The 13,992-nt window shown below is 44.0% G+C and overlaps 1 protein-coding gene and 1 pseudogene across 2 annotated transcripts in view; both read right to left on the bottom strand.

Annotated features, from left to right (window-relative positions):
• Nucleotides 1-2,316: 2,316 nt before the first annotated feature.
• Nucleotides 2,317-13,992, bottom strand: part of MRPS28 (mitochondrial ribosomal protein S28) — a 240,982-nt gene continuing 229,306 nt past the window's right edge. For both annotated transcript variants that reach the window (XR_013527928.1, XR_013527927.1), the window contains one exon: nucleotides 2,317-4,299. The gene's annotated coding sequence lies outside the window, so the exon portion shown is untranslated. The remainder of the gene's footprint in view (nucleotides 4,300-13,992) is intronic.
• Nucleotides 7,569-7,622, bottom strand: LOC118148691 (U7 small nuclear RNA; annotated as a pseudogene).

The raw sequence follows: 13,992 nt of genomic DNA, 5'->3' as shown, positions 1-13,992 counted from the left end.
AGCTTATCCACATGCTATCTGCCTGTTAGTCACTTAATCAGATCAAAACAACATAGTACAACATGCATAGGGTTCAGTACTACCCAAGGTTTCAAGCATCCACTGGGGTCTTGGAACATATCACTCACAGATTAGAGGGCACTACTGTATTAATTTATTTAATCCTCACAATGACTCTTAAAATAGATACTAGTATTGTCTATATCTTTCAGAATAAACTGATGCTCAGAGAAGTTAAATATGTTGCCCAGGATTGCACAGCTGGTGGCATGAAGAAGTAGATGAATTGGAAAATGCAGGAGGAAATATTTATTTAATGAAGGATCTGAAAAAGCATCACATCATGGAAATATGGGTTTGGAGCTAGATCTTCAGGCAAAGTAGTTATGAAATGTGCTAGGGGTCAGGTGGCATATTCTAGATTACAGAATAGCTTGAGCAAGACATAGAAGTGGATTTTCAGGGAACAAGGAATCGTCACATTGTGGCTGTTGTGTATGCCTACACCCTGGGTGTAAGGTGGGAATTAAGTGGATGGGTATGTTGGGAATTATGACTGGTCATTAGCTCAACTGTGGAGGGTCTCTAGTGGCCCACCCAGCTTCTGGTCCTTCCTATAGCCTCACAGATGTACTGTAATCTTCCATCCCTAGTCAACCTGGGTACTTCTAGTGAAGTTAACTCCACACCCAGGTACAGAGTAGCTCCTGATTTGCTTAAGCCCATCAACACTTTCCATTCCCCTGGACACAAGATGGGTGTGAGGTTGGGCCTGTAACCCAACCCTATCCAAACAAGTGAATGTTAGAACTCTTGCCCAGCATTCTGGGACAGAACTCTCTCTCTCTTTCTCTCTCCCTTTGAAAGTGTGCAAGTGTCTAGTCCACAAGCTATGGGCTTTTTCTTGCAAGCACAAGACCAGCCAGCCTCAGTACAGAAAGAAGCTGGCACCTCAGGAGGCATGGCAGGGCGACATAAAGAAACTTAGTCCTTGGTCACATCATTGAGTCAGTTCTCCCATCTCTGGACCTTCCTGTTACATGAATCTGGAAAGCATGTTTTTGTTGAGTTTTGTTTGTTCATTTGTTTGAGATAGGGTCTCACTTTGTTGTCTAGATTGGAATAGAGAGGCATTAATATGGTTCACTGCAAACTCTACTTCCCAGGCTCAAGTGATCCTCCCATCTCAGTCTCCCAGCTAGCTGGAACTACAGGCACATGCCACCTTGCCCGGCTAATTTTTCTATTTTTTGTAGATACAGGGTTCTACCCTGTTGCCCAGGCTGGTCTCAAACTCCTGAGCTCAAGTGATCTGTGTGCCTCAGGATCCCAATGTGATGGAATTACTGGCATGAGTCACCATGCCCAGAGAGTAAATTTTCTATTTAAGCAGTGTGAGTCAGGCTTTTTGTTACTTGCAATATAAAGTCTTCAATAGTAGGATGTGTGAGGGGTTTTGTGTTTGTTTGTTTGTTTGTTTGTTTGTTTTTTTGAGAATGAGTCTCACTCTGACACCCAGGCTGGAGTGCAGTGACACAATCTCAGCTCACTGCCACCTCTGCCTTCCAGCTTCAAGCAATTCTGGTGCCTCAGCTTCCCAGATAGCTGGGATTACAGGCATGCATCACCATGCCCAGCTAATTTTTGTATTTTTAGTACAGATGGAGTTTCGCTATGTTGGCCAGGCTGGTCTCCAACTCCTGGCCTCAAGTGATCCACTTGCCTAGGCCTCCCAAAGTGCTGGGATTACAGGCATGAGCCACTATGCCTGGCCAGGAAGTGTAGTTTTAAACCATTGTTCTAGTAAGTAGTTTAAACAGCTTTTTCGTTGGCCACATGGAGGGTAAATTAGTTAGCAAATCCCAATACAAGGAGATGGCTGGAGACTACTGCAATATGCCCAGTGAGAATCAGTGCAGGCAGGAGTTAAACGTCAATAGTAGACAGAGAAGATTTGAAAGAAGAAGCATTTGTGCAAAGCTTATATAAAATGGGCTGTTACATTTAGCTGGGACAGAAAGCTTCATTTGTTCTATTTAATCCCACTGCAATAAAGGATTGTTTGAAGAAAAAAAAAAACTTCTAATATTATACCAGATCCCTTAAGTCTGTTTACTACTCTCATCCCTAAGACAAAAAAAAGGGGGCCAGGGACGGTGGATCATGCCTGTAGTCCCAACTACTCAGGAGGCTGAGGCAGGAGAATCGCTTGAACCTGGGAGGCAGAAGCTGCAGTGAGCTCGGATCACACCATTGCACTCCAGCCTGGGCAACAGAGTAAGACTCCATCTCAAATAAAAGGAAAAGAGAATTACCTCCATTAATTATTTTTTCATTATCCAGTTTATGTTTTAACTTCATATTGCTCATTCATTCATTATATCCCATATTCCATGCTAAATAGTTCATCTTTCCAGGAATTTCTGTCCTTCAAATGTGTACAGCCTGATGTCATATCCCTCAAAGTCATCAAGCAACTCAGTTCCACCTACTTAGCTCCTTCAAATCTTTCTTCATCTATTAGGTCCTTTCAGCTGGGCGCGGTGGCTCACGCCTGTAATCCCAGCACTTTGGGAGGCTGAGGCGGGTGGATCACGAGGTCAAGAGATCGAGACCATCCTGGTCAACAAGGTGAAAACCCGTCTCTACTAAAAATACAAAAAAAATTAGCTGGGCATGGTGTTGCGAGCCTGTAGTCCCAGCTACTCAGGAGGCTGAGGCAGGAGAATTTCTTGAACCCAGGAGGCGGAGGTTGCGGTGAGCTGAGATCGTGCCATTGCACTCCAGCCTGGGTAACAAGAGTGAAACTCCAGCTCAAAAATAAAATAAAATAAAATAGATCCTTTCATTCCTCTGCACATAAGGAACTATACTCACATGTATTCCCTCCATTCTGTTTCACAGCTCTTTAGTGGCAATGGCCCAGTGTGTACAATCTATTCCATGTGTCCTGACTCGGCAGGAAATGGGGAGTGGTAGAGCAGGCAGTGCAATTCTGTAGGTCAAACAGAAGGCTAGGATGGGTGCCATTATTGTATTGGGCTTGGAGTGAGAGGAACAAGTTTGCAGCCTATTGTGCTCAGCTGCATGTCTTGGGACAAGCCACTTGACCTTCTGAATCTTAGTATTTTCAGTTATAATACACAAATGAGATTTAGCCTATAAGGGGAGCAAGTCTATCTTATATTCTTCCTTTATCCCTGCTCCCCTATTCCCTAAGGAGAATGAGGGCTGAGATTAATGAATCGAAGACTTGTTTCTGAGCCAAGTGGTAAGGAGTATGGTCTTACCCTCTAAAGAATTATAATCTCTTTGAATTGCAAATCCCTCATGGCCAGTAACTAAGGATAGGTCCTGGGCTACTGTAGCCTAGGAGCTATGCTGCTCTGATTAAGTAAAAAAATAAGCCAGGCCTGCTATAGACTTAGAAAGAATCTTCTTTTCCTCTCCTTTATTTATCTCATATTTTCTTGAACCAGCCTCTCCTTGGACCCAGGGCAGAAAAACAGAAGGCTGAGAATTAAGTAAAGCTTGGTGGCAGGCAAGTAAAGCTTGGAGCCTACTGACCACATTGCTGCCTCTGCTCTGTCACTGGGAGCCCTCCAACCAGTCCAGCCTGGGTCCTGGTCATGCCCCGGGGCTGAGGAGCAAAAGACTTCGACTTGGTTTCAGCACATGTCTTTGGGAACAGAGGCAAGGCAGTATGGAGCTTCAAGCTTTCAGCTTCTCCTAGTCTTTTTCTACCTCAAGAGAACTAATCCTAATAGCACCATCTTATAGGATTGTTATGACAATGTTATGAGATCACCTAAGAGAAAATGTTTTGAAAACTATTCAAAAATGGAAAGTAACAATCTTGAATTCTAAATTCTTCCTATTTTAGTTTCCTCATCTGTTAAATGTAGTTTTAAAACATTTTTTAAAAATACTCATGAGTCTTTGAGGGATTGCTAGAGAAAAAATGTTGTTGTTGTTGCTACTGTTGATGGTTTTTTTAAAAAAAAAAAAAAAAAAAAAAGGGCAATCCAGGCCAGGCACAGTGGCTCATGCCTGTAATCCCAGCACTTTGGGAGGGCAAGGTGAGTGGATCACCTGAGGTCAGGAGTTCAGGACCAGCCTGGACAACATGGTGAAACCCTACGAAAAATACAAAAATTAACTGGACATGATGATAGGCGTCTTTAGTCCTACCTACTCAGGACTGAGGCAGGAGAATCACTTGCACCGAGGAGGCAGAGGTTGCAGTGAGCCCAGATTGTACCACTGCACTCCAGTCTGGGAGACAGAGCAAGACTCCATCTAAAAGAAAAAGAAAAAGAAAAAGGCAATTTATAGTCATGGAAATTATTTCATTTTAACTTTATTAACAGTTTTGGCCTTGAAATTCTTTATAAAATAAATATACTGCCAGGTGCAGTGGTTCACACCTGTAATCCCAGCACTTTGGGAGGCCAAGGCAGGTGGATAATGAGGTCGAGAGATCGAGACCATCCTGGTTAACATGGTGAAACCCCATCTCTACTAAACATACAAAAAATTAGCTGGGCATGGTGGCACATGCCTGTAATCCCAGCTACTCGGGGAAGTGAGGCAGGAGAATTGCCTGAACCCAGGAGGCGGAGGTTGTGGTGAGCCGAGATCGTGCCATTGCACTCCAGCCTGGGAAACAAGAGCGAAACTCCGTCTCAAAAAAATAAATAAATAAATATACTGTTAGACCTCTTATAGGCCTTATGCCTATTCATAATCTTGTAAATCTTTCAGAAAATAGGGCCACCCATTTACTATAATCTCTCGTTGAGAAGATATAGTTGGTTTTACTCTTAACAATGTGTAACTGTTTCATTTTAGATTCCTTGTAATTACATAAGTCCTAGCAGTAATAAGCCTCTTCTGAGTCACAGTGACTCTACCCCACCAGCAAGATCGGTTCGTCTATTCAATAGTTCACATATATTGTATTGTGTACCATTGCTGACCCTCATACAGTTCACAAGCGGAAAGCATGGCCTGGGCCCGTAGGAGCTATGCTCCAGGCAGCTGGCATTGATCTTATAGATACGAACAGATATAAATCTCAGCCAAGCTCCTACATATGTTCCAAACATCATGTGTTCTTTAACATAAAGAACTAGACATGTTGGGGCTTTAAATAAGGTCTAATTTCCCGAAAGCACAGCCAGCATTTCAGAGGGAAAAAACAAAAACAAAAAACTTCAAGACTGGAAATTCTATTTAAGAAACCCAGGAGTTTTTCTATCTTTAAGGCAGTAGATGACTGGATGTGTAAAGATAATTATACCAGATTGGAAGTAAAAATCAGCCAAATCACTGTACAACTAAGAGCAGATCTCACCAAAGCCTTATTATAATGCAGGTGTTACTACACTCCATCTTCCTTCCTCAAGGGGTGCCTTTGCTGAGCCCTGGTGCTATCAAAGGGCTGAGTCTTTCCCCCTGGGTTTTTTTCTTTTTTGAGATGGAATCTCACTCTGTCACCCAGGCTAGAGTGCAGTGGTTGTGATCTCGGCTCACTGCCACCTCCACCTCCCAGGTTCAAACAATTCCCCTGCCTCAGCCTCCTGAAGAGCTGGGATTAGAGGCACACACCACCACACCCGGCTAATTTTTGTATTGTTAGTAGAGACGGGATTTCACCACGTTGGTAAGGCTGGTCTCAAACTCCTGACCTCAGGTGATCTGCCCACCTTGGCCTCCCAAAGTTCCGGAATAACAGGCATGAGCCACTGCGCCTGGCAGGGCTACGTTTTTCTCTGTTCAATCTCTGCACCTCTAACTGGAGGATTTCAGGGGATTCCACGTCAGAGCCTACACCAGAGCCTGGAAAGAAAGAGATTAGGCACACATTGCCCCTTGCCCTGGCCACCCCGACCACCACATGACCTGGCAAGTGCACACATGAAGCCTGATGCTGGGGAGCTGGCACCATCTGGGAGGAGAATCACAGTGTTGGAGGATAACGTAGACCTTCTGGCTCCTGTCACCTGCCCTCATGCCACATAAAGAGAAAGCAGCAAGGTACAGGCCTCCCAGGAAGGTATTGATTCCAACCTTTCTCTGTCATTTGTCCCACGTTTGCTTTTTAAGTAGGCAGACTAGGCCGGACCCTCATGACGAAGTATACGCTGTTGAACAAAAAGAGTTCCTGCCTGACCTGGTCCCAGAGCAAAGGTGAGGATGAATCCTTCCATTCGGGTTTAAGCTTCTCACCAAAAGAGATCCAGACCTCTTGTTTCCTCATCATGGATCTTAAGGGCATCTCTGCCTTGACAACACAAACACTGATATCTAATTCTCAAAACATTCCTTTTTCTCAGCTTAATGTTACTGGTAAAAGAATTTTTTTACATTATTAGCCCTGCCCTTTTTACATGGGGGTGCACTGGGCTTCTTCCTGCTAGTTTGAGGCCAAATGTTCACTCTCTAACCCAAAGAAATTGCCACTACAAATTCTTTGAATTCAGCTTTTGCCTGAAAGAGGGAGGTAAGAGTAGTGGTGGGGGTTGGGAGGAGTTTCATTTTCCCAATGCCCCAACCTCAATTAGCATTTTAGGGTACAGGGGGAAAATCTGGACATTTTCTGTGTAGGAACTCAAAATGATTACTTGACTAAATTTGCATTCTGAGACAAGAATTTGTAATAACCCCTAAATAAATTAGAAATGTATTAAATCAATGAGATTTTGACAGATTTCTATTTTGTGGGTGGAGATGGGGAAGACTCCTTGAGGCTGAGGAACCTGCAGGAGGTGACTCTGCTCACGCAGACTCTTGACCTTTCACCCAGGATGGCTTGGGCGTGGGGTTAACAGTCTCCTAAACCTGCCTGGAGCAATACAAAAACAAACATCAACATTCTCTGCACAGACTGAAGCGCTGAGATGTTCCAGCAACCCACATTACAGAATGCCATTTCAATCCCAACTAACCATATCAGTGAATCGTCCTAAAGTCACCTGGGGCAGTGTATTGCAAATTGACAGCCACTGCCCACTCAATGTAATAGGCAATGACCAGTGTTTCTAAAAATGAGAAAAAGAGTATAGTAGAAAACATTAGAGTACATTGCACATCATGAAGGTAAGTATTTTTTATGAAATACTTAGTTCAGGTAGGTAGGTAGGTGATGCATCTTTACTGTGGGCTGGGTCATAATATACAATGCATTTCTACCATGCTCTTTGTCAAAGTAGACAAACAATGGCCAAGGTGTGCTCTCATTATTTAGTCCTCCCTTTCTTTTTTTGCCCTGTCACCCAAGCTGCCGTGCAATGGCATGATCTCATCTCACCGCAACTTTTACCTTCTGAGTTCAAGCGATTCTCCTGCCTCAGCCTCCTGAGTAGCTGGGATTACAGGTACACACCACCACACCTGGCTAATTTTTTGTATCTTTAGTAGAGATGGGGTTTCACCATGTTGGCCAGGCTGTTCTCAAACTCCTGACCTCGTGATCTGACCACCATGGCCTCCCAAAGTACTGGGATTATAGGGGTGAGCCACCGCGACCAGCCTTAGTCCGCTTTCTTTCTTTTTAATTTTTTTCAATGGAGCTTTCCAGCAAAAACAGCTAGACAAATTCTAAAAGCGCTGTAACACTTCTTTAAGAAAAAAAAAAAAACAAAAAACAAAAAAACTCTTCTTTTTCAAGGCTGCCAAATAAACGGTGTGCTTCATTTCTCATTCCCTTGCATCCATAGTCCCCAGAGATATCAAACAGCCTCTGCATAGCCATCAGGGTTTTACCTGCCTTGAAGGGATGATTGCAAGACATATATTACATTTTAAGATGGGAATGGCCTGGGTAAAATGAGAGCCATTCATGAAAATTCCACACATTTTGCAGAACTTGAACTGATCACACACCATTTTTCTTTTTCTGGTCAAGGTAGTAAGTGGTTTTCAGGATTTGGCCCAAGATTCATCAGAGTCCCATGCATCATGACACCCGCTATTGCTAGGCTTCTAAAACCCTGTGTATTTGCACAGGCCCTCTTTGGACAGTGAGCTGGACTGACCTAATGACCCTCCAGTCTGTGCAGTGGCTGAGAATGACCCACTCCCAGCAACCCTGCTGCAGCCAACGGGCTAATCCTCCCTGAGCTGAAGTCTGACATGGTGTGAACCACAACCTCCCCCTCACAGCTGTTTTAGCATTTCATGCGCCTGACAAGAAGCATTTACGTCTGACCTAAACCTCACCTGTTGCAACGTGACTCCACTCATTCACTCTGTCACCAGAGTGACAGTCACCAGATATTTCTGGAGCCCCTGCAATGGGCTTGTCATTACACGAGGTGCTGCAGAGCTCACAGTCCCGCCACAGAGACAACACACTCATAAATCACAATGCCAGGTCACATGTTTGGCAAAGGCCATGAGGCTCTAGGTGTGCAGTGAGGGGACAAAGAGGGTTGGCCTTGGAAGGTCTGGTGTGGCTTATAGAGATGCTGGTTATCTCTTGCAGTCATCTAAGTGCAGATGGAAAATAGTTGGTATCTTCCTCCTAAGAGTGACACTCCCCAAATTTCTCTATTGACTCTTGACGAAATATTCTCAATGAACTTTTCTTTTTATATCCAATTTTTAGTCCTTCCAGAAATTTTATTGTCAAAGTCTGTTAATTTTGTGTCTCTTTTTGCTGTGGGTTGAATGTTGTGTCTTCCCAAAATTCACTGGTTAAAATCCTAAACCCCAAGTATAATGGTATGAGGAGGTGGGGCCTTTAAGAGGTGATCAGGTCATGAAGGTGGAGCCCTCATGAATTGATTTAGTGCCATTGTAAAAAAGACCCCAAGAGACTGAGACCCTCACCCCTTCTGCCATGTGAGGATACAGAAAAGACAGTGTCGATGAACCAGGAAGGAGGGTCCTCACCAGATGCTGAATCTGCCAGCACTTTGATTTTGAATTTCTCAGCCTCAGAACTGTGAAAAATAAATTTCTATTGTTTATGAGTTATCTATGTTATGGTCTTTTGTTATAGCAGCCCAAACAGATAGAGACTCTCCCTGTATAATCTAAGTTCTATGGAAGTAAGCACTTTATCTATTTTGTTCCTTGCTCTACCTTCAGCATCTAGCACAGTGCCAGGCAATAAATATTTGTTCAACAAATGTATGAGCCCATTTTCTATGGGCTTCATTAGGCTGAGATGGGGATGTAGGGCTGATGTTTAAAATGGGTTCCTTTTATAAATAATGAAACCAACATCTCAAGCTCTCCCTACCCACTGTTGTAGGACCTCCATGCCCTCCAGGTCTCTCCTGCTTGCTTCTGAGCATTCTTGGAGATGTTTTCGGGGTGCTCGGGAACAAGTTGCTGAAGATGTGGCCACCTCACTGGAGACCTCAACAAACTCAGCAGGTTCTGTGATCTCTGAAGCCCTCTGTGCCTCACGGCCATGGCTACAAGTCATGAAGAAAGGGAAAGAACACCTTCTTCTCGCCTTGTGTAACCTCTTGTCACACAGGCACCAAAGCAGTATGACACTGTGCTTTGTATTTGGAAATTCCGTAATGAAAATACTTCCCATATTTACTACATGTCTTATTTATTATTCCCCAACCTCCCTCCCTGCTAAGGGAGTAGCAGTGTGACACAAATCCATGACTCCAAACAAAATACCCTGAGGAGAACTTTCCTGCTCCATAAAATGCAGAACCACATAAGAAAAGACTTTGATCCTTTAAGTTCTCCCTTCTCCTTGTTTGAAAGGAAGACAATGCCCAGAGGCACGGCAGCTATCTTGCAATCCCAGAGTGATCATCACACAGAAGAATGTCATGATGTTAATGACTACCACAGAGTAGAAAGCAAGAAGGAGCCTGAGTCCCTGCTGTCATCACTGAACCCTGCAGAGCCTTCACCTAACCACCCTGGACATTATCCTCTGTGTGAGAAAAATAAAGCTCTATCCATTAGGCATTTGTTAGATTTGTTCTTATTTGCAACCAAACACTTTACTAACCACTAAAAAGTTGTACCGTTGTGGGTCAGAAGCTACTTTAGGACCAGTGCGGTGGCTCACGCCTATAATACCAGCACTTTGGGAGGCCAAGGAGGGCAGATCACGAGGTCAGGAGCTCGATACCAGCCTGGCTAACATAGTGAAATCCCGTCTCTACCAAAAATACAAAAATTAACCGGGTGTGGTGGCACTCACCTATAGTCCCAGCTACTCAGGAGGCTGAGGCAGGGCAATCAGTTGAACCTGGGAGGCAGAGGTTACAGTGAGCTGAGACTGCGCCATTGCCCTCCAGCCTGGGTGATAGAGTGATCCTCTGTCTCAAAAAAAAAAAAAGCTACTTAGACCAATGTGATTATGGAATTCTTCTCTAAGATGACATTTTAGTTAAGACCTAAATGATAAAAATGAGCCAGCCATGTAACCGGGGGGAAAAAATCCAGGCAGGAAAAAATAGCAAGTGCAAAGGCCTTTAGACAGAAATAGGTCAGCACATGTTCAAGTAACAGAGAAGATGTGCCTGAAGCACCATGAATGAGGGGGATTTCAACCATGGTGGAGGCCCTAGTGAGAGGGGGCTAGACCCTGGGGAAGCCTGTAAATCTGCCCAAAACTCTGAGTTTTTTTTTTTTTTTTTTTTTTTTTTGGTTGTTGTTGTTGTTGTTGTTGTTGTTTGAGACGGAGTTTCGCTCTTGTTACCCAGGCTGGAGTGCAATGCCGCGATCTCGGCTCACCGCAACCTCCGCCTCCTGGGTTCAGGCAATTCTCCTGCCTCAGCCTCCTGAGTAGCTGGGATTACAGGCACGCGCCACCATGCCCAGCTAATTTTTTGTATTTTTAGTAGAGACGGGGTTTCACCATGTTGACCAGGATGGTCTCGATCTCTTGACCTTGTGATCCACCCGCCTAGACCTCCCAAAGTGCTGGGATTACAGGCGTGAGCCACCGCGCCCGGCCGTGGTTTTTTTTTTTTTTTTTGAGACAGAGTCTTGGTCTGTGCCAGGCTGGAGTACGGAGGCATGATCTCAGCTCACTGCAACGTCTGCCTCCCGGATTCAAGCAATTCTCCTGCCTCAGCCTCCCAAATAGCTGGGACTACAGGTGCACACCACCATGCCCAGCTAATTTTTTTATGTTTTTAGTATAGATGGGTTTCACCATGTTGGCCAGAATGGTCAAACTCGTGACCGTGTGATCCGCTCTCATCGGCCTCCCAAAGTGCTGGGATTACAGGCATGATCCACAATGCTAGCCTCTGAATTTTATTTTAATGCCAATGAGAAGATTTGAGATGGATGGATTTGAGGTATGTTTTGGCAGTAATCCCTTCAACAGGACTCACTGATGGAACAAATGTAGAATAAGGGGGAAAGACTTACAGGTGACTCCTGGATCTTTGTTCTAAACAACTGTGTGGAAGATGGAGCCCCTGCATGAGTGGGGAAGAACGTAAGAGGTCCGGGTTGAAAAAGGAACGGAATGCTGAATCCATTGTATTTTATGTGATGTTTGAGAGGCCCACTACAATTGCAAGTGGTAGTGTCATATGGGAAGCTGAATACATGAATCTGAAGCTCCAGGGAGAAATGAGGACTGAACACAGACATTTTTGAACCATCCACATACAGATGGCATTTAAGTCATGGGTCTGGATGTGATTTCTTAGCCAGAGAATATAGATAAAAGAGTTGAGGCCAGGTGCAGTGGCTCACACCTGTAATCCCAGCACTTTGGGAGGCTGAGGCAAGAGGATTGCTTGAAGCCAAGAGCTGGAGACCAGCTTGGGCAACATAGTGAGATGCTGTCTCTACAAAAAATAAAAAATAATTAGCTGGGTGTTGTGATGCACACCTGTGGTCCCAACTACTAGGGAGGCTGAGGCAGGAGGAGAGCTTGAGCCCAGGAGTTTAAGGCTGCAATGAGCCAAGATGATGCCACTACCTTCCAGATTGGGAGACAGAGCAAAAACCCATCTCAAAAAAAAAAAAAAAAAAAAATGTTCAGGCCTGGGATCCTTCAACATTTAGACTTAGAATGGAGGTGACAGAACCAGCAAAGGAGACAAAGAAGCAGCCAGGGAAACAAAACAAAATTAGGGAGCTTTGAGAAGAAGCTTTAAGAAAGAGACAGTGATTATCTCTGTTGAATGATGCTACAAGGCTGAAAAAAAAAAAAAAAAAGAAGCAGGAAAGAGCGGTTGTAGTGAACTTGTTGGGTGTGTTTGGTTATCCTGCTAAGAGCAGTTTCAGAAGAGAGGAGGAGAAGGGGAAGTCTCATTTTTGTGGAATCAAGACCAAATGGGAGATGAGGAAAGGAAATACAGACATCTCTTTAATACGGAGTAATTTCACTATGAAAGGAAGCAGGAAAAATGGGGCAGCAGCTGCAGGGTGTTTGGGTTAATAGAGGATTTAGGAAGAGTTTTTGGTTAGAGGACGGATCCCACAGCACTGTCTCCACAGTAACGAAAGCTGTGCGGAGTGAAGCGGAGAGTTTGATATTTATTGAGCTCCTACTATATATTAGGCACTTTACCAATTCCCATTAATTCCTCTCAATGAGGCTGTGAGGTGGAAATTTTTACCCTCTTTATAGAAATGAAGGAGGCAATATAAATATTATTTAGTACTTCAAATTTGAGTACAACAAAGTCAGAGCTCACTGCTTGTTAACTGTGTGAACTTGATCAGTTACTTCACTCTCATTGCCTCACTTTCTGCATCTGAAAACTGGGAATAAAAAGAGTACTTACCTCACACGATTGCTACGAGGATTAAACAAAATAATCCATCTAAACAGGTAGCCCGAGGCCTCACACATAGTAAGTGCTCAGTAAATATTAGTTCTTTTCAGAGATGAGGAACGAGAAACTCAGAGGCAATATCCATTTATTTAACAAATATGTCGAGCTTCTACTTTTTGTTAAGTACTGTATGAGGCCAGAGAGTACAGCAGTGAACAAGATAAGCGTCTTTGTCTTCACAACAATCGCTAACATGTACTGACTATGTGCCAGGCCATGAAGGCTTCATAGTTGTGAGCAACAAAAGCAGAATCTGCCTTGCTCCATTTTGTCTTTTTATTATGTCATCCTTCCCAGGGGTATCATTTTGCAAGAAGAATGAAACCCAAGTCTAATGAAATAATCCTTTGGTATGACGATGTGTTATTGAAAGGAAAACATTAGAGGTGACGAATAAACTCTCTTGCTTTCTCTACCATTTCCCCAAGATCATATGGGAAACAGATTTTAGGGATCAGTTTCCTCTACTTCCTGACTTGTTTCCCCTTCCCTGGTTTCTTCCCAGGTTGTTTAATTAATGAAGGACGCAAATGTGGCTGGCACCATGTTACATACTGTGTGCTATCAAAAATAAGTGTTGTGAGCTGAACTGTGACAACACGCCCACCAAATTCCTCTGCTAAAGTCCTAACCTCCTAGTACATCAGAATGTGACTGTATTTGGAAAAAAAGAGCCTTTAAAAAAATAGTTACGTGAGGCCGGGTGCAATGGCTCATGCCTGTAATCTTAGCACTTTGGGAGGCTGAGGCAGGCAGATTACCTGAGGTCAGGAGTTCAAGACCACCCTGGCCAACACGGGGAAACCCCATTTCTACTAAAAATACAAAAATTAGCTGGCATGGTGGCTGGCACTTGTAATCTCAGCTACTTAGGAGGTTGAAGCAGGAGAATCACTTGAACCCGGGAGGCAGAGGTTGCAGTGAGCCAACATTGCACCACTGCACTCCAGCCTGGGCAACAGAGCCAGACTCCAGCTTTAAAAAAAAGCAGAAAGATAGTTAAGTGGAAACAAGGTCATACAGGTGCAGCATAATCCCATCTAGTTGTGTGCTTATAAGAAGAAGAGATTAGGACACAGATAAACATAAAGGAAAGATGATGTGAAGACACAGGGAGAAGATGGCCATCTGCAGCCAAGGAGAGAGGCCACGGGAGAAAAGCCCTGCCAACACCTTGATCTCAGATCTGCAGCCTCCAGAA

This window comes from Callithrix jacchus, chromosome 16 (genome assembly GCF_049354715.1).
Source record: "Callithrix jacchus isolate 240 chromosome 16, calJac240_pri, whole genome shotgun sequence".
In the NCBI taxonomy this organism is placed as follows: Eukaryota; Metazoa; Chordata; class Mammalia; order Primates; family Cebidae; genus Callithrix; species Callithrix jacchus.
The sequence above is the reverse complement of the archived record's forward strand: the minus strand, read 5'-3'. Positions and strand labels throughout refer to the sequence as shown.